We start from the raw sequence: 19,040 nt of genomic DNA on the forward strand, positions 1-19,040 counted from the left end.
TTTTAAGTTTTATTAATAATATTTTGCAGTATTTGACAAAGAATAGTAAAATTTTCAGGGGTTCCACTGCCTGGATAAGTTTGAGAACCACAGTGTGAGATCCTCCTTTAATTTGTATATTTAACAACCATGCATTAAGTGTTTGCTAGTGTTTGCTAGTTACAATTAAAAATGCAGGGAGTGGATACATAAACTTTAAACATGATTCTACAATAAAAAGTATGAAACAGTTTAGGAATATAATGGGAGGAATATTGAACAAACAAGTATAATACAATATGTGATATAATAAGACAAGACAGTTAAATAGTCCAAAGAGAATTTAAATGTTGCCAGTGTCCAAAGCAATAATCAATCTTAACTGGGGATCTGGGGATAAAGTAGCCTTGAATATTGAGTCAGTAGAAATAGTGGTTTAAGAATTTGGGCATCAGTTACAAAAATAGAGGAATGAAAAGGCACAAATTGTTTAGGGCAGTGAGTTGCTTGCAATTATGGTACTTGGTAGGGTGAAGTAGGACACACGAGATAGGTAAGTAGAGATGAGTCATTCACCAATGGCTATTGAATACTTCCTATCAGCCACACTCTATCCCAGTTTATGAGGACCTTGAGTGTCATACTAAGGATTTAGAAGATAGCTCGTTACTTTTACATCAAAGTCTGAAATCAGTGACTTGACCCTAACTGTGTAACAGAAAAGACTTGGTAGAAGGTTTGTGGATAGAGAGAAGCAAGACCAAAGTCATGGAGACTAATTGGAGAATATTGTAATAATCCAGCTACATGATGGAGAGGATTGGAAATGACACAGTGGCAGTAAGAATAGAAAAGTGGGGTTGGTATACACACACCATGGAATATATGCAGACATAAAAAGGAACAAGATCATGTCCTTTACAGGGACATGGATGCAGTTGGAAGTTGTTATCCTCAGCAAACTAACACAGGAATAGAAAATGAAATACCGTATGTTCTCACTTACAAGTGGGAACTGTGCGATGAGAACATGGACACATGGTGGGGAGCAACACACACTGGGGCCTGTTGTAGGGATGCTGGGGGAGGGGGAGCATCAGGAAGAATAGCTAATGGATGCTGGGCTTAATAGCTAACTGATGAGTTGATCTGTGCAGCAAACCACCATGGCTCATGTTTACCTATGTAACAAACTTGCACATCAAGCATTTACCCTGGAACTTAAAATAAAATAAAAGTTGAAGAAAACGTAAGTGGTGTTGGCTTGTTTCGTTTACCATAGATAATTTGCTACCGGGTACTCGCGGTTGTATTTCCTATTACTGACTATCTCAGGTCTTTGATAGCTCATGGAAAACATTATCAATGTATGTCTTTTAAAAACTATCCTTAATTCCTGGCTATGGACTCTGAAATATTATAGAAGACATGTAGGTTTTCTATTTTCTTTCATGATTAATTAAATAGATATTTGTTGAGTACCTAAAGGGTGCTGGGGATAGAGCGGTAATCAAGACAAAGGGCTGCCCTGTGCAGTTTATGTCCTCATGGGAAAGTGTAGATGAATATGTCAACAAAGAAACAATGTTTACATGTACTCTTTTATTTTTTAATTATGTCTTCACATGCTACCTATATTGTCCAAATATGAATCTTTATAGTCATAACATAATCATATGAATACATGCCAATCTCTTGGCCCAAGGAATTGGGCTTTATTGGTAGTAAGAGATGAGCTTAATGTTTAATAGATAGAGGAGGTCTTTGAGAACATATTTTTAAAGCACAGCAGTGGATTTGGCATGTATTAATATATTTAAAAGAAATTAGAAAAGTTACTCTACTTGTATCAAGATAATATGTAAGCCATAGTAAAAGGCTAATCCACATTTAATTTATGACAAATGGAGGCATGGCAGAATCATGGTGAAAAGATGGTCTTTTCAATAAATAGTGTTGAGTGAATTAGGTATGCTTATGTAAAAAAGGAAATTTGAACCCTACACCACATACAAAATCAATTATAGATGCATTTAAATCTAATTATAAAAGTAAAACAATAAAACTTCTAAAGGATAATACAGGAAAATATCTTCATAATTTTGAGGCATGGAAAGATTTCTTGAAAAGACTAAAAGGCAGAAATGAAATCCACAGGCAGACAGTCCGGGCGGCGCCCGGAGCCTGGTTAAAGATCGACCCCTGACCTAACCGGTTATGTTATCTATAGATTCCAGACGTTGTATGGACAAGCGTTGTGAAAGTCCCTGTCCTGTTCTGTTCTGTTCTGATTACCGGTGCTTGCAGTCCCCAGTCACGTACCCACTGCTTGCTCAATTGAAACCACCCCCCTCCCACCCATGGTTAAGCAAGCAGTTGTTGTTTCTAAAAAAAAAAAAAAAACCCCTAGACGTTTGTGGTTTAAAAAAGGGCGGGAGCCAATCAGAAACTGCCGAATGTTCAAACTTCAAAATGTCAACCAATCCCAATCTTGTAACTGCAAAAATGCCCTAATCTTCTGTAACCTGTTTGTGCCTTACTATGAAAAGTAGACCTGAGGTGTGCTCGAGACCTCTCTCTTGCCCTCCTGACTACGCCTGTATGGAGAGAGGTCCGGGTTCGAACCTGCAATAAAGTGATCCTGGCCGCTTGGCTTCGACTTCGGTTTCTGGTGGTCGTCTTTGAGGGGGGTCTCGGAACTCAGGGCACAACATTCTTAAATAGGAAACAAAACCACTAATATCATGGGAAAATCAAATAAATTAAATTACATTAAAACACGATTTTTTGTTCTTCAAAGAACGCTGCTGAGAGGGTGAGAAAATAAGCGATAAGGTGGAAGATGATAGTTGCCATATATAAACCAGCAATGGGCTTTATACAGGATGAATAAAGAATTTCCACAAATTCAAAAAAAAGAAAGACAAGCCAACAAAAATGGAGGGGGAACAGATGTCAACAGCCACTTCACAAAGGAGGATTTAAAAATAATCAATAGGCATTTGAAAAGGTGCTCACCCTCATTAACAATAGGAAATATAAATGACAACCATGATGAGACATTTCAATGAGTTACCTCTAAAGAATAAGCAGAGTAGGTAAAATAACAAAGAATGACCTGGCTGGCCGTGGTGGCTCAGGCCTGTAATCCCAGCACTTTGGGAGGCCAAGGCGAGTGGATCACTTCAGGTCAGGAGTTTGAGACCAACCTGGCCAACATGGTGTAACTCCATCTCTACTAAAAGTACAAAAATTAGCCGGGCATGGTTGTGGGTACCTGTAATCCCAGCTACTCAAGAGGTTGAGGCAGGAGAATTGCTTGAACCTGGAAGGCAGAGGTTGCAGTGAGCCAAGATCCCACCACTGCACTCCAACCTGGGCAACAGAGTGAGACTCCATCTCAAAAAAATAAAGAAAGAAAGAAAAGAAAAGAAAAAAAGGATAAGTAAGCTGTAATATGTTCATACAATGCAGTACTACACAGCAGTGAAAATTAATCTATAGGAACACACAACCACTAGATAAATCTGCAAAACATAGTATTAAGCAAAAGAAGTCATACAAATAAGAACACATTTTATGTGACCTTACTTGAACTTCAAAAATGAGGCATGAGAAATCTAAGGAGCTAAAAGTCAGGTGCATTGTTAGGTGTGGGGAGGAGGAAGTCAGTGTTCTATATCTTGATCTAGGTGGTGATTACATGGGTATATTCACCATGTAATAATTCATTGAGCTCTATACTTATCATTTGTGCTTTCTTTTCTGAAAATATGATCACTCACTTTTAAAATTTTTAAATGATTTTCAACTTCCCAGGAGAAGATTTGTTTTGAAGACACCTTGAGAACTGTCAATATGTAATTACCTTAATTCCCTAACTTTTTATCTTATACTCCACCTTGGGGATGAAAGGGAAAGGTGAAAAATTTGATTTCTTAACACTATCTGTAGTTCTTAGATTTCATAATTGTCATGCCCATCCATGTGAAGAGACCACCAAACAGGCTTTGTGTGAGCAATAAAGCTTTTTAATCACCTGGGTGCAGGTGAGCTAAGTCCGAAAAGAGAGTCAGAGAAGAGAGTTGAGGGTGGGGCCGTTTTATAGGATTTGGGTAGATAAAGGAAAATTACAGTCAAAGAGGGGTTGTTCTCTGGCGGGCAGGAGTGGGGGTCACAAGGTGCTCAGTGGGGGAGCTTTTTGAGCCAGGATGAGTCAGGAAAAGGACTTTCACAAGGTAATGTCATCACTTAAGGCAAAGACCGGCCATTTTCACTTCTTTTGTGGTGGAATGTCATCGGTTAAAGCGGGGCAGGGCATTTTCACTTCTTTTGTGATTCTTCAGTTACTTCAGGCCATCTGGGTGGACGTGCAAGTCACAGGGGATGCCATGGCTTGGCTTGGGCTCAGAGGCCTGACAATAATCATCCCAGATTTTTTACTTTCAGATAATCCCTTGCTTATATTTTCCAACAATACATGATAAACTATAGACAAACACAAGCTCATTTTCTCCATTTAGACTAATATCTTTATTGCCAATCATTTCTGAACCAGCCAACTGTGGTAGAACTGATGAAATAGTATCCCGCTTATAATAAATATGTGTTTATCATGAAAGAGACCCAGACAAGCTTGTTTTATTTCCTGCAAACTGATGTGATTTGTTTCTTCTTGAAGTTAGAAACTGCTACAGAGCTAATTTATAATAAAAATTAGGAAAAAGTGTTTAGCCAAACTTTCAAAAGGCATTTTCCTACCAGAGCATATGTTGAACAAACTGAATCTGTAGCTACTTTTTTGGATTATCTTAATCCAGCATCAAAGGGGTCAGTGGGGTGGGTCTAACAGGTTCATGATGGCTTAGGTCTTTGATTAGAGACTTAAGTCAGCAAGCTTGGAAGGAAAAGATGCCTGAATTCAATTTTGTCTTTCCATGGCAATGGCTGGCTTTGACTTCTCTTCAGTGGTACTTCTGGTTGTTCTGTCAGAGTTTTTGATTTCCCAAACCAAAGTGATGGTGGGGAGACCATGAAAGTACCTAAGCCCAGACTGCAATATCAATAAACATCACCAAAGCATTTGGAGGCAGGTGGTAAATGGTTCACCTTTGCATTATAAACTACTAGAAGCATGCTTGTGTGTACAGGAAAAGGACTTCAGGAGCTTGCCTAGCCATATCATCTTTCTAGGTTTTGCTGGGACTGCATGAAGCCAGATTTCAAGTTCTTTTAGCAGTCCCACTGACAAGATCGGGTTATCTCAAAAAAGGCAGGCAGATTCCCATGATGCTGGAGCCCTTCACAGAGATTTTGTTGGGATGACAGCCACTTTTCTCAACAAATTCCAGCCTGGATTCCCAGTGTTACCAGCAGCAAATCTGTGGGAGTCTGCAGCAAACTTGAGCCTTGCCTCCTCAGAGGAAAGAATTCTGCTGAGGGGCAGAAGTAGGTTTAAGGCAGAGGGAAAAATCAAAGTAAGTTTTTAGAGCAGGAGTGAAAGTTTATTAAAAAGTTTTAGAGCAAGAACAAAAGGAAGTCAAGTACGCTTGGAAGAGGGACAGGCAGGTGACTTGAAAGATCCAAGTGCCCTGTTTGGCCCTGGGCTTGGGGTTTTATGCAGTGGCATGATTCTGGGGTTTGTTTCTCATCCCTTGATTTTTCCCTTGGGGTGGACTGTGCACACACACAGTGGCCTGCCAGCACTTGGGAGAGGCTGCATGTTCAGTGTGTTTATTGCAGTTGTGTACATGTTCACTTGAGGCATTTTTCTCTTACCAAGTGAGTGTTCCCAGAGGAAGCTCATCTACTGGTTAACCTCTGTCATTTCACTTCTTCATGCACATCCTTGAGCCTGCTTGCCCTGGTCTTGAGAGTTTATTGGGAAGCTGCTGATCACCAGCTACACGGTTTTCTATTGGGAGACTTTTTTTCTGTCACTGGCTATGACAAATTATTATTTTACAGAGAGAGTCTAACAGCCAACTGCCTGAGCATCCAGGATAGTTACCTGACATTCCTAAGGGAGGGGGGCTTCTCTTGCCCTGCTCATGTCTGCTTAATTACCTACTCTGGGTCAATGTGCCACTGCCCTCTTGCTTAGCATGAGGCTTTCCTTTTCTCTGACTCATATTTAAAGGTCCTTGCTATTCAAAATTTGATCCAAACATCAGCAGTGTCTAACTGGGGATTTGTTGGAAATGCTTTCAGTTAATCTACAGATTTTGAAAATTCTGTTAATGGCTTCGAAAGATGGAGGAAATCCCAACATCAGAGAATTTTGACACTGTTAGTCATTCACTGGTTAAATAAAAATGTTATATTTAAACCCCTATTTTGGGAGTTGAAACATAGAGCATTATTTAAAAAGTTATACATGGGCCTCAGATATATTTTGCACCTAGTTTCATTTTTCTGGAATTTGCAGAAGAGATTATTATGTGATTCTAGGGGCAGAAAAAAAATTTCATGAGTTTAGTTTCTACCATAGACAGTTTGTTTTAGGTTAGCAGGGATATAAAATTAGCTTTATATTGCCAGTGGAGAAAGGATTTGCAAGGGTAAATAGGCACAATAGCAATAACACATAAGTATATTGTCATAATTATTATATTATACTAAATATGATAATTATTATATGCCAGGCACATGGTAACTACCCTATGAGATAAGTACTATAATTATCACTGATTTACAGGTGAGGACACCAAAGGTCAGTGTGGTTAAATAACTCACCCAGTCACCCAACCAGGAGGTGGCACAGCCAGGATTCAAACTCAGAGAATCTGGGTCCAGTGTCTGTCCCTTTAGAATCATCGTGTTAAGATGTATCTCCACTGTATTTTTAGCGTGGAAATGTAAACTTCTAAAGTTTCTATCAGAGGGGTCCAAAGAGTTGTGGCCATTTTAAAGAAAAGCTAAAAATCTTGATATTCACCTGGAATTTATGGATCTTTAAATGTTGGCAATTAATTCAAATCATTTTTAAAAACTCACTTTGGGGGCTAAATTATCTAAGGCTGCCAGTTTCAGAAGAATGTCCTATATAATTTCCATTTCATTAAAATCTTGATATACTAATCTCAAATAATTATTTTTCTATTTCTTAAAATCTTTTGTCTGGCACTTCACCAGGCAACATTTTGTTAACTTATTCTTGTAAAACAATAAATAGTTTATACCTAACATAATAACATTGCATTTCTTCAAGTTATATTTTATTTTTGACCATCTTAGTAGTCCAGGTTGGCCTCAGCTTTCCCCAGAGTCAGAATTCGGGGTGTCAGACTACTTTCAGAGCCCCGAGGGGATGAAGGTTGCTGGGAACCTTTATGAAAGGTCATGAACAGTACATGAATGGGTTGGCCAGTGAAAGCTCCCTTTGGGCCCCCAGCGTCTTCTTGTGACATGTTTTTCCTGGGGCAGGACATTTCACACAGTCCCCTGCTGCTCCCTGGAATCTGGGACTCCTGCTTTCTTGAAGGAATGCCTTGTTATGCAAGTGAAGCCACAGGGAGGCAGCGGCAGGAAGCATTCTTCATGAGGACCCAAAGCCGGCTTCTAGGAGGGGTCAGCACTGAACTTGAGTTTGTCTGTGTCGAGACCTTAGGAGACTCCATGATTTCTCTGTCTTCTAGATCCTGAACTGTCAACCACCATGAGTCTGTTGATCCTTTATCTGACACTTTCCCAGTTCCCTGCTCTGTTACTGGAAAGTTGTTCCGTTACTGGAAAGGGATCCAGATACAGACCCCAGGAGAGCGTTCTTGGATCTTCTGCAAGAGAGAATTCAGGGCAAGTCTATAGAGTAAAGTGAAAGCAAGTTTATTAAGAAAGTAAAGGAATAAAGGATGGCGTCTCCATAGACAAAGCAGCCCTGAGGGCTGTTCGTTGCCCATTTTTATGGTTATTTCTTGATTACATGTTAAACAAGGGATGTGTTTTTCATGCCTCCCCTTTTTAGACCATACTGGCTGAGTTCCTGATGTTGCTATGGCATTTGTAAACTGTCATGGTGCTGGTGGGAGTGTAGCAGTGAGGACGACCAGAGGTCCTTCTTATTGCCACATTGGTTTTGGTGGGTTTTGGCCGGCTTCTTTACTGCAAGCTATTTTAACAGCAAGGTCTTTATGACCTGTGTCTTGTGCCGACCTCCTAACTCATCCTGTGACTTAGAAAGCCTAACTCTCTGGGAATGCAGTCCAGTAGATGTCAGCCTTATTTTACCCGGCCCCTATTCAAGATGGAGTTGCTCTGGTTCATGTGCCTTTGACAGTTCTTCACCCAGGCCTCTTCCAGCTTCCTCCCTCACTCAATGGAACTGTTCTCTACCAATTCCACAAACAAGCTTGAAACCTAGAATCTGCCCCTGACATTTCTCGCCCTTGCCTCTTGCAGCCAATTTTCCGCAAGTCCTGGAGATTTTACCCTCTAGCTCTGGTATCTTTATTTCTCTCATGCTCATTGCCACAATCATATGCCAGGTGACCATTATATCTTGTCAAAGGGTTTTTCACACACTCTGGCCCTGTTCTAGTCTGTTCTCCCCAAAATGTAAAGTGATTTTAAGACCAGCTTCACCTCACTATCCTACAGGGGTCACAGCCAGGTGCTCCACAATCTCATTGCCCACCACTCACCCCATCATGGACGGCCTTGATTAGCTAAGCATGGCTATTCCTACGTTTATAGTAACAGGAGTGTTTTCGGTCACCAAATAGGAGGTGGGCTGATAGCACAAGCATTGGAGACCCCAAATCAAGAGCTACCATACAATTGGGAAAACTGGCTAGCCATATGCAGAAAACTGAAACTGGACTGATTTGTTTTTCTAAGACCACCAGAGTGGACACAAAAGAACCAGCGAGCAGGCAAGGGTAGGAGCAAAACTGCAAATTTATTTTTGGTCACCTAGCTTAAGGGGAAGAAGGTGGGTAGGGAGAGGTCTGTCGGCCTCCGGCAAAGGAGGCCAACAGAGTTCCCCGGTGGGGCTCTCGGGCGAGGTTCCTGATACAGTCCTGACTGGGGGCTGGGAAGTCCGCATGGGACGCTGGCCGGGAGCGGCTTTTCTAGGAGTGGGAGGGCAATAGGCGGGGCACGGGCGTGTCGGGGGGCGTTCCGCAGGTGCGACCAGGTAAATCTTGGTCTCTTTGGATTGACGTCACCTGGCACATGCCCGGTTGGTCTGCACCTTCCCTGGGCGCTGGCTGCATTTTTGCACTCGTGGGAAAAGTTGGTGATGAAGAACCTGGAAGTGCACCATCCTGCCTCCGTTCGTCCAAACATGGACCCCTTCCTTACATCTTATACAAAAATTAATTCAAGAAAGATGGATTAAAGACTTAAACATAAGACCTAAAACCACAAAAACCCTAGAAGAAAACCTAGGCAACACCATTAAGGATATAGGCATGGACAAAGACTTCATGACTAAAACACCAAAAGCAATGACAACAAAAACCAAAATTGACAAATGAGATCTAATTAAACTACAGAGCTTTTGCACAGCAAAAGAAACATCACCAGAGTGAACAGGCAACCTATAGAATGGGAGAAAATGTTTGCAATCTATCCATGTGATGAAGGACTAATATCCAGAATCTACAAAGAACTTAAACAAATTTACAAGAAAACAACGAACAACCCCATCAAAGAGTGGGCAAAGGGTATGAACAGACATTTCTCAAAAGAAGACATTTATGTGACCAAGAAACATATGTAAAAAAGCTCATCATCACTGGTCATTAGAGAAATGCAAATCAAAACCACAATGAGATACCATCTCATACCAGTTAGAATGGTGATCATTAAAAAGTCAGGAAACAACAGATGCTGGAGAGGATATGGAGAAATAGGAACACTTTTACACTGTTGGTGGGAGTGTAAATTAGCTCAACCATTGTGGAAGACAGTGTGGTGATTCCTCAAGGATCTAGAAGTAGAAATACCATTTGACCCAGTGATCCCATTACTGGGTATATACCCAAAGGATTATAGAACATTCTACTATAAAAACACGTGCACATGTACGTTTATTGCAGCACTGTTCACAATAGCAAAGGCTTGGAACCAACTAAAATGCCCATCAATGATAGACTGGATAAAGAAAATGTGGCACATATATACCATGGAATACTATACAGCTGTAAAAAAGGATGAGTTTGTGTCCTTTGAGGGACATGGATGCATTCTCAGCAAACTAACACAAGAACAGAAAACCAAACACTCCATGTTCTCACTCATAAGTGGGAGTTGAACAATGAGAACACATGGACACAGGGAGGGGAACATCAGACACTGGGACCTGTTGGGGAGTGGGGGGCTAGGGGAGGGATAGCATTAGGAGAAATACCTAATGTAGATGATGGGTTGATGGGTGCAGCAAACCACCATGGCACATGTATACCTATGTAACAAACCTGCATATCTGCACGTATATTCCAGAACTTCAAGTATAATAAAAAAATAAAAACTAAAAAATAAACAAAGATGCCATGGGTGGTGGACAAAAGAACAAACAAAAAAAAGAACCACTATACAATCTCATAAGAAAGACTGTCCTTATAGTAAGAAAGTTGGTCTCATGTCTTAGTGGAGAATGCTACCTAGAATTTTTCTCATCGTAGTCTGGTTTCTCATGTAGTTCTATCTGCTGCAAGATAATATATTATTTGAGCTGATTTGTTGTGTTTCCATGTAAATTAATTAATTAATTGCCGTTCTGGTTTACACATTACTCCTGTGATCTTGGTAAGAAGTTTCTGTCCTTATGGACAGTTTCTCTTCTCAAGGTGCTAACAATTCGGAGTTCTTAGCCTGCAAATCGTATCTGAATATCCATGAATTCACCTGTGGGGGCACCTTACCAGAAGGCCAAAGAGCTGTACCTCAGTGACATCCTTACCTCACCTTATAACTTCTATTTGACCTTTGATATACAGTAGATGTAAGAATTAAACAGAAATTACAAATGTGTCCCAAACAGTCAGAGTCCCTATATCATCCAGAACGGGCCTCAGAGTTCCAAAAATTTTCCTCTGAATGTCTTCCTCTTGCTTTTTCCACTGTGTGTCCTTTTGTAGGTATAACTCCCCAGAGGGCTGGAAACTGTGTCTGTCTCATATATCGCTGTATCCTGGGTGCTGAGCCTGGTGATTACACATCAATAGTAGCTCAGTAGATATTAGTAGAATAAACGAATGAATGAAGGAAGGAAGGAAGGAATCCCTGACATTTTCCATTCTGCCTGTTCTTCTACTCCCCCTCTACCTGGGCAGAAGTAATTTTAAAATCCCACTTTTCCTATATTGTAGATGCAAATTTCTTCCACATATTTGTGATATGTCTCACTACTGAGGGGTCTTGAAATGCCCAACAATCCAGTTATTTCCATTGTGCTACTGGGACTTGTACTGCAGGAGTAAAGCAATGGCTGCTTTGATTATTCCATACCCTTAACGGAACCCTCTGTTTTCTTCCAGAAATTTAGTCAGGTGGTTGAATTACTTGGTTTCCTTGAAGACTTCTTTGTTGTCAGGTTTTCCTTTTGAAAGGAAAAGCTTCATTAAAATTAGATGAAGAGCACACAGCTTTCTGTTGCTAAACTGTCAGCCCTGGCAAAAGCAGTGGTGAAGGCAAACCAAAGCTTTCGAGAGAGAGAGCATGTTCTTGCTGGCTGAACTAATGAAGAAGTGCAGACCCCCTGATGAAGTCTCAAGTAGATTGCCAGTTCACACAAATGAGCTGACAAATACCATTCAGTTTTCATTGTGACATTTCTTTTGCAAGGCAGTTCCTTTCCCTGGGTTTTTGTTTTTTTTTTCTTGTTTTTGTTGTTGATTTTTAACCAAAATTCTTGAGAAATAAAAAATGAAACCAGCAGGAATGTTCTTTAAAGAGTCCAGCAAATGGTTTTGAGAATGCACTGACACTTGAAACATGGGAGAAATCATTATTTTAAAATGCCCAATCCACTTTCCTCAGTTTTGAACAAAATCAACGACAAAGCAAAACCAGTTTCCAAGTGTTATAGTAATTTGCAAAATAAATTGCAAACAATGGCAGAGTACCATCAAAGTTCTTCAAGGGCTCTACAAACATTCTATTTGAATTTAAGTTTTTACATAGATTTTAAACTTTTTAAAGATGGTAATCTTTAAATGTAATATATTTAAAATACAAACTCATCAGAGGACTTCAATCAATGTATTTACTTGGACTGATGGGTTCATATTTTTCCAAGTAGGAGTAAGTTATAATGCTTCTCCTGACCATTCAATATCCTGAGACTCCGAGGCAAATGCTGAAATGACCCTAACACTTATAAGTACTTGTCTGTCTTGAATGAGGATTTTCTTTATGCCATATTGCTAAAAGAAAACATCGACTAATTGTAAGCTAAAACTGCAAGAAGTCTTTCACTGCCATTTATGAGCCTGGATTGATATTTTTGTACGAAAGGAAAAGGAACTGTGTTTTCATTAATTGGCTTTATAAGCAAAATGCCATAAATTTGAACCAATAAAATAAATTTATTCTAATAAGATGCCTCTTTGTCTTAAATATCTGATAAGAAGTTGTTTTTAAAAATAATTCTATAGTTAAAAGTTATTTTAAAGATCACTTAATTATATTATCGCTATGTTATGTCTAAAACCATGAAATGACTTAGTGATTTTGTAGCTAAGCTAGTATTTGGCAGTTGTTACAGGCTACACTTTGGCTAGAATATTTTTAGTTTGTATTTCAGTTATACATTGCTGTGTACCTCAAAGCTCAGTGGCTTAAAACAAGTGCCATTTATGTACAATTCTGTGGGTTGACTGGGTGTCCTTTCTGCTGGTCTTACCTGGGCTCACTTGAATAGCTGTATCTGGCTGGTAGAACTTCTGCAACCTGGGCCCAGCTGCACTCTTCTTTCTACAGTGGCTTTTCATCCCAGGTTTTTTATGGCATTGCAGTTTCGAAGTGTTCAAGCCCCAATGTACAAGACCTTCTGAAGCTTCTATTTGTGTTACATTTGCTGATGTTCCATTGGCCAAAGCAATTCACATGGCCAAGTCCAATGTTGACTCAGAAAGGGAATACATAAAGGCATGAATATGAAAAGGTATGTGATTCACTGGGTGCCATTACTGTAATAATTTATCATAATTTCCAATCAATAGAATTACAAAAGTCTCTCCTAAACTTTACAGAATTTGAAAACAGGGCCCACAGACTATAATACAAGAGGGAGTGTATTATAATAATGGTCTTAATGAATAACATTCTCTATATTCACGCTTATTTGCAATATAATACTGCCGTTCTTCCTGTTTTGGTTGGGCTGCTATAACAAAATATCGTAATATCATTATAAACAATGAAAATGTTTTTCTCACAGTTCTGGAGACTGGGAAGTCCAAGACCAAGGTGCCAGCAGAGTCAGTGTTCGACAAAGTCTTACTTCCTGGTTCATAGCTGGTACCTTTAGGCTATGTCCTCACATTTTGGGAGGGGTGAATTCACTCTCTGGAGTCTCTTTTATAAGGCACTAATCTCAATGAGGGCACAATCTTCAAGAATTAATAACCCTCTCAAGTCTCTACAATCTAATGCCATTACCTTGGGCGTTAATATTTCAACATATCTGTTTGATGGGACACAAACACCGAGACCAGAGCACTTCCCCTTGAGTGGTAGATATTATTTCTCCACCTTGAATCTTAGTTAGCATTCTAACTTGCTTTAACCAGTAGAATGTGGCTGACGTGGTGTTTTGGGAGCTCTTGAGCCTAAGCCTCAAGATGCCTTGAAGCCTCTGCCTTCACTTTCTTGGAACTTAAATGCCATATAAAAGTGGGCTAATCTACTGAATGATGAGGAACCATGTGATGAGAGAGGTCCCAGACTTCCAACCGTTCGCATCAGGGCCTCAGACACATGGGCGATGTCAACACAGAGTCTCCAGCTCCAGCTGACCCACCAGATGAATACAACCACAAGAGCAAGCCTGTGTGAGACCACCAGCCATCCCAGAGATTTGTGAGAAATGATGTTGGGCTGTTTGTTACTTAGTGATAGATAACTGGTACAAGGGCTAAATATTAACTCTTACTCATTCCTTATATGAACCAAATGAAGCAAACATTAATTTTCCTCTTTTACAAAAAAAAAAAAAAAAAGAAACTGAGGCCCAAAAAGTTTGAATCTCTTGTTGAAGTTCAGACAGCTAAATAACTGAGAGGATACACATTTGCTGACTTTCAAACTCACAGTCTTTCTATAACACATTGAATTTGGAAGATTTAAAACCTGTCTTTTTCAATCTGAATAAAGATGAGCGATTTTAGTCTAAGTTTCACTTTTTATCCCTTTGAGGAACATTACCGTGAAAGCAGATCCTTGGTGTTTTCTCCTTTGGTTGAATGCTTCTTTCTTTGACTGATTGTTTGCACTAAATTTTAGAAAATCCCACAGGCTTCAGAAATGGAAGGGTGAAGTTAAATCATCCCCAGGAAATAAGAGAGCAGTCAGAATTGTACGGTTAAGTTAGTCTTAACAATAAAAGAATTACTAAAGCTTTTCTTCAGAAAACCAGCAAGAAACATGTCAGTAACCATGATATTCTGTTCTAGAATATTTCTACCCCATTTTTCTTCTGTGTTTTGATTTTGATGGGATAGCCTAAATCTCCAAGTTATTTTTTGAGATTTTGGATTTAATACAGAAGCAGGGATGTGTCACAGAAGTAGGTATAGTCCAATTACAGAAATAGGACTACTTTTATTTGTAAAATATTCATTGTTTTCCAATGATGACAGCCATTACAGCAATGCAAAGCATATTTTGGAGACTCCGAAAAAATGTGGAAGGCATAAATGAGGATGAGCATATTTGGTGACAGGGTCATCGAGACATTGGTGAGTCAAACTTGAGCAACCCAGGCTCTTACACTCAGTGACTCCAATTCACTAAACTCATTTTGCTCCTGAAGGCCATGCTCAGAGAATCAAATTCATATGCAGAGAAAGAGAAAATACTTCCTTTGTTACTGAATATTTTTCTACAGGCACATCGGATGCACATTTTTTTTCTACCCACGTAAGACACAGCTGAGATAAACACTTCTGAGTGTTTCTGAGAGAGAAAGTGAATTTAAGAAAGTTATGTAATTTTGAATGAGAGGAATTAATTTCTGTTTTTGGAGAAACTTGAATCAGAAAGTGACTCTAGATACTAACAAGAGTCAAAGAAGAGGGAACTCTGTTCACTGCCCCCAGGTCCCCTCCCTAAAGAAACGTATTTACATAAACAAAGCAGGGTGGAGATGGGGTAATCCATGAGTCAATAGGATCATGCCCGTCAGCCTCTAGCAAATGAAAATCCCCGAAAATGCTTTTTCCTTTCTCTTTTCGAATGTGCTTAGTTAACTGACCATTTTAGAATGTGATACAATTCAACAGGTGTTTAATGTGCTAAGAACAAAAGGGTCTTTAAACATGAAGGGTCAGGATAACTAGTAGAGGCACCCAGCACTAGCTGCCTCCACAAAGAAGGACTGAAACAGACAGTACGTAACCACACACTGAATAGGGGCTTAGGGTGTCTAAGAGAGAACACTGAAACTTAGCAGGAAAGTGACAGGGAACCTCCCAGGCACAGAAGGAAAGGGAAACAATGCAGCTGACCTGACTGGGATTGGCTTGGAGCCGGGAGAAATGCTCCATTGTGGGGTAAAGGTAAGTGAGAGATCCCTAGTGGTCCACATTCCCACCACAGACTCCTGCAATCCTAGTGATGAGAGAGTCCCTTAGACTTCCTGGACCCTAAGACTTGTATGAGCAAAGTCATAGAAAATCTATTTAATAAAATAATGGCTGAAAATTTCCCAAGACTTACAAGAATTGGAGACAACCAGATACAGGAAGCTCAAATATACCCAAATATATCAACCAAAAATGTCTTCTCTGAGGCACATTATTGTCAAACTGTAAAAAGTCAAAGACAAAGAGAGAATTTTAAAAAAGCAGGACCTGGGCAACAGAGGGAGACTCCACCTCAAAAAAAAAAAAAAAAAAAGGGCAGGACAAATGCATCAAGTCACATGTAAGAGAATCTCTATTAGACTAAGAGCAGATTTTTTTCAGCAGCAACCTTGCAGGCCATGAGAGAATGAGATGATACGTTCAAAGTACTGAAAAAAAAGAAATCCTTTTGCAAGCAAGAATACCAAACCCAACAAATACATCCTTCAAAAATGAAGGAGAAATAAAGTCATTCCCAGACAAGCAAAAACTGAGGGAATTCATCACTAGCAGTCAGGCCCTACACAAAATGTTTAAGGGATTTCTACACCTGGAAGCAAAAGGATGATATCTACTCTCATGAAAACACATAAAAGTGCAAAACTCATGTACACAAATACACAAATGAGAAAGGGAAAGGAGTCAGATATTACTGCTGCAGAAAACCAGCAAACCACAATGATAAACAATAAGAGAGGAAGAAAAGAGCAAATGATATATGAAAGAATTAGAGAATAATTAACAAAATGGCAAGAATAAGTCCTCACCTATCAATAATAACCTTGCATGTAAATAGATGAAATTTTATGCTTAAAAAATATAGACAGGCTAAAAAGAATTTTAAAAACATGATTCAACTATATGTTGCCTACAAGACACTCACTACACATGTAAAGACACAAGTAGATTGAAAGCAAAGAAATGAAAAAAAGTTTAGTTAGTGCAAAAGTAATTGTGGTTTTTGCCATTACTTTTAATGCTATTAATGGAAAAACCACAATTACTTTTGCACCACAATGGAATTAAAAGTAATGGCAAAAACCACAACTACTTTTGCACCAACCAAATACATTCATGCAAATGAAAACAAAAAGTGAGCAGGAATAGCTATATTTATGTCAGATGAAACAGGATGGAAGTCAAAATCTGTAAAGAGAAAGAAGGTCGCTGTATAAAGTGATCAATTCAGCAAGAGTTTATAACAATTCTAAATATATATTTATCCAACACCAGAGCACCCAGATACATAAAGCAAATATTATTAGATCTAAAGGGAAAGATAGACTACAATGCAGTAGTAGTTGAAGACTTCAACACTCACTCTTAGCATTGGATAGGTCATCTAGGCAGAAAATCAACACAGAAATGTTGAATTTAAACTGTGTGATAAATCACATAGACCTCACAGACATTTACAGAACAATTTATCCAACAGCTGCAAAATACACATTCTTCCCATCAGCACATGGAGGGTTGTCCAGGACAGACCACCTGTTAGGACACAGGACAAGTTTCAACAAATTTGAAAAAATCAAAATTATGTCAAGTATTTTCTTAGATGACAATGGAATAAACCTAGAAATTGATAATGTGAGAAAAGTTGAAAACAATACAAATACATGAAAACTAAACAACATGCTCTTGAATGACATTGGGTCAATGAAGAAATTAAGAAGTAAATACCAGAACCATCCCACTAACCCGACCACTGCTGGCCTTCGCAGGACACCATGAACCACACAGTCCAAACCTTCTTCACTCCTGTCAACAGCGGCCAGCCTCCCAACTATGAGATGCTCAAGGAGGAGCACGAGGTGGCTGTGCTGGGGGCGCCCCACAACCCTGTTCCCCCGACATCCACCAGGATCCACATCCACAGTGAGACCTCCATGCCCGATCGTGTTGTCTGGTCCCTGTTCAACACCCTCTTCATGAACCCCTGCTGCCTGGGCTTAATAGCATTCCCCTACTCCATGACATCTAGGGACACGAAGATGGTTGGTGATCTGACTGGAGCCCAGGCCTATGCCTCCACCGCCAAGTACCTGAACATCTGGGCCCTGATTTTGGGCATCCTCATGAGCATTCTGCTCATCGTCATCCCAGTATTGATCTTGCAAGCCTGTTGATAGATCAGGAGACATCATTTAGGCCAGGAGTTCTGCCCATAACCTGTATCCCACGTGCTCCACCTTTCATTCCTTGCCCTGCCCCTGGGGCCGAGTCCTATATCAGCCCTTTATCCTCACACACTTTTCTACAATGGCATTCAATAAAGTGTACATGTTTTTGGAAAAAAAAAAAAAAAGAAGTAATATTGGCCAGTACCAGTCTGGCCAATATGATGAAAGCCTGTCTCTACTAAAAATACAAAAATTAGTTGGGCATGGTGGTGGGCACCTGTAGTCCCAGCTACCTGGGAGGCTGAGGCAGGAGAATCACTTGAACCTGGGAGGCGAAGGTTGTAGTGAGCCAAGATCACATCACTGTACTCCAGCCTGGGTAACAGAACGAGACTCCATAAAAAAAGAAAAAAAGAAGTAAATAAAAAAATGTCTTGAAAAAAATAAAAATGAAAACACCACATACCAAAACCTATGAGATACAGCAAAAGCAATGCTAAGAGAGAAGTTTATAGCAGTAAGCACCCACATCAAAAAAGCAGAAAGACTTCAAATAAACAACCGAATAATATACCTCAAAGAATTAGGAAGGCTATGACAAACCAAACCCAAAATTACTAGAAAGAGAAACATAATAAAGATCAAAGCAAAACTACACAAATCAGAGAATAAAGAAACAATATTAAAGATCGATGAGACAAAAAGTTGCTTTTAGAACATGTAAACAAAATTGAGAAAGCAGTGGTTATACTAAGAGAAAAGGAGAGAAGACCCATATAAATTAAAGGAAAAAGGAAACCTTAAAACTAATACTACAGATACAGATACTAATACTACAGATACTGATACTAATACAAAGGAACATAGAGATTACTATGAACAACTATCTGTTAATAAATTGGAAAACCTAGAGGAAATGTATAAATTCCTGGACACATTCAACTTACCAAGATTGAAACAGGAAGAAAGAAAATCTGAACATACCAATAACAAGTAGTGAGACTGAATCAGTAATAAAAAGTCTCTCAACAAGGAAAGTCCAGAACCAATGGTTTTACTGCTGAATTCTACCAAACATATAAAGAAGAATTAGCCCTAATTCTTCTCAAACTATTCCAAATAGTTCAAGACGAGAGAAATTTTTTTCTAA

At 39.4% G+C, this 19,040-nt stretch overlaps 1 pseudogene across 1 annotated transcript; it reads left to right on the top strand.

Moving 5' to 3' along the window:
• Positions 1 to 17,457: 17,457 nt before the first annotated feature.
• On the top strand, positions 17,458 to 17,896 carry LOC105518865 (annotated as a pseudogene). The gene has a single exon (XR_001002890.1). The product of XR_001002890.1 is annotated as an interferon-induced transmembrane protein 3 pseudogene (transcript).
• The last annotated feature ends 1,144 nt before the right edge of the window (positions 17,897 to 19,040 follow it).

Source organism: Colobus angolensis, unplaced genomic scaffold (assembly GCF_000951035.1).
Source record: "Colobus angolensis palliatus isolate OR3802 unplaced genomic scaffold, Cang.pa_1.0 Scaffold33, whole genome shotgun sequence".
NCBI lineage: Eukaryota > Metazoa > Chordata > Mammalia > Primates > Cercopithecidae > Colobus > Colobus angolensis.